Source organism: Nansenia antarctica (genome assembly GCF_963989245.1).
Source record: "Nansenia antarctica genome assembly, chromosome: 4".
NCBI classification, from domain to species: Eukaryota; Metazoa; Chordata; class Actinopteri; order Argentiniformes; family Microstomatidae; genus Nansenia; species Nansenia antarctica.
In genome coordinates this window covers 64,245,817-64,248,316 of record NC_137689.1, presented here as the reverse complement: position 1 = coordinate 64,248,316, position 2,500 = coordinate 64,245,817, and the positions used below count along the sequence as shown (strand labels likewise).

Genomic DNA, 2,500 nt, shown 5'->3' with positions numbered 1-2,500 from the left:
TAGGAGTGATGATTCCTAATCAAATCAGATCCAACACCACTATCACTTCATTCAACAGACTGGACCTTTACATGGTGCCTTCTTCCACTAGAAAGAAACACTCCTCCATCACCAGACAACAGCGTGACAACCCAGACCGACGACAACAACGACAACAAAACATCTGCATTAATGTTTTCTTGGTCATGGTTTGTTGTTGGTTGTGGCTTGTCTGTGAACCTGGGCTGTGGTCCAGGCTTGGTTGTCTTGATTGTCTTGGTTCACACACCAATGGCGGCAAGCTGCCATGCAAGGCGCCGGCCTGCTCATTGGGAGCAATTTTGGGGTTCAGTGTCTTGCCCAAGGACACTTCGACATGTGACCAGCCGGGGCTCGAACCGCCGATCTGCCAACCTTGCCATCATTAGACGGCGGCTCTACCTCCTGCGCCACAGCCGCCTGTCATGGTTGTTGTCTGTCTTGGTTGTTATGGTTGTCATGGTTGTCTTGGTTGTTGTCTGTCTTGGTTGTCATGGTTGTCTTGGTTGTCATGGTTGTTGTCTGTCTTGGTTGTGGCCTGTCTGTGAACCTAGGCTGTGGTTTGGTTGTTGTCTGTTTTTGGTTGTCTTAGTTAGCTGTGGTCCAGGCCAGGCCCGGATAATCTGCTTTCTGGGAAGTGGAGTGGTAGTGTCTGTCTGTGTGTCACAGAGGGAACCAGGGAGCCATGGAGTCAACAGAGACAGCAGCTGCTGCTGCCTGGAACCACTATCAGCTAGCCCAGCCTAGATGAAGACTCAGCCTTCCTTCACTGTCCTTTGTCTCTGTCTCTGTCTCTGTCTCTGTCTCTGTCTCTGTCTCTGTCTCTGTCTCTGTCTCTGTCTCTGTCTCTGTCTCTGTCTCTCTCTCTCTCTCTCTCTCTCTCTCTCTCTCTCTCTCTCTCTCTCTCTCTCTCTCTCTCTCTCTCTCTCTCTCTCTCTCTCTCTCTCTCTCTCTCTCTCTCTCTCTCTCGTCATTGAAACTGGGTCCAGTTTTTCTTCTCTTTTCCTATGACATTATTTGCAAATGATTGCATGATTCGCACCTGAGACCTGTTATGGGGACAGGGGAAGGGGAGAGACAGGGACAGGACAGGGACAGAGAGAGACACAGGGACAGGGACAGAGACACAAGGACAGAGACAGACAGAGACAGTGTCTGCACTGACATGCCCATCTAGGCTGGGCAGACAACACTACCGCGATCATAAGCGTCAGCAGCTGGGTCTGCAGGCATCAAGCTGCTTCCTCCCTCCCTCCCTCCCTCCTTTCCCTCCCTCCCTCCTTCCCCACCCCTGGCAGTCAAAGTGATGGATGTTTACACGAGAGGCCAGACGTGCCCCTGCTAGCACGGCCGCCTCTACACTACATTCATAAACACAGCCAAACACACACAGTCCGAATACACCATTTACCACCACGACTATTTCTGTATGAGGAAACGGCTGGATGGCGGTGATGGTGATTTCAGACACATCGATTCTTGTGCCAAGTCGATCTGCGAAGAACTGCCACCGAGGCTAGCTAATACATGTTTGGGTCTTGTCACAGAGGGAGTCGTGAGGACATAATGAATGTGTGAGGCGCAGAGGGAGATAAGGTGTGTGTGTGTGTGTGTGTGTGTGTGTGTGTGTGTGTATGGGAGGGTGGTGTGCTATTTTGAAAATGTGGAGGTAGATATGTATAAATATGGACTCAAGAGGGCGGACTGGGGGGATATTTTTAAAGTATTGCAGCTCTGTGAGTTGCTGGGAGTGGGGAATCAGGTTGTGCGTGTAGGTAGGTGTGATATTGATTATTTGGATCTGTGTGTGTGTGTGTGTGTGTGCAGATGGTGATAGATACTGAATACAGCTCTTGATATTTGATTAAGGGCCTCATCCCATTCCTTTCCCTCTGAAACATCACTATGCTTACTGAACTGTAGAGGCCAACAAGCAGTCTAATTATAAACCAAACGTGTGTGTGTGTGTGTGTGTGTGTGTGTGTGTGTGTGTGTGAGAGAGAGAGAGAGTGAATGTGTGTGTTTCTGTGTGTGTGGAAGTGTGTGTGGAGATAGTGTAGGCAGTGGAACAGCCAATTAGTCGCTCCGACTACCCATTTACTGTGGCAGTTAGCTCAGGATCAGAGATCTGCTCATAATGAAATCACTTCTCCCTGAGAGCAGTAGCCTCCTGGGGTGACACACACACACACACACACTCTTTTTAAGCCGTGCAGCCGCTTCTATACGTAACATGTGTGTGTGTGTGTGTGTGTGTGTGTGTGTGTGTGTGTCCGTAGCATGAGATTTAAACCAATCAGGAGTCGCCTATGCATCACATACAATACAATAGTAGCTTGAGAGATCTCTATCTCAAAAAGTATAAAAGTATATGTCACAGTTTGATATTCACAACATAGGAATCCTGGGAACCAGATGCACATCTGTATATAATATGTTTTGTGTACCTTAAAAATGTTGTTGTGGTCACAAGTTAGTTAGA

The 2,500-nt window shown here is 48.5% G+C and overlaps 1 protein-coding gene across 2 annotated transcripts in view; it reads right to left on the bottom strand.

Moving 5' to 3' along the window:
• sardh (sarcosine dehydrogenase) overlaps positions 1–2,500 on the bottom strand; it is a 47,705-nt gene that overhangs the window by 10,678 nt on the left and 34,527 nt on the right. The gene's annotated exons all lie outside the window — the stretch shown is intronic.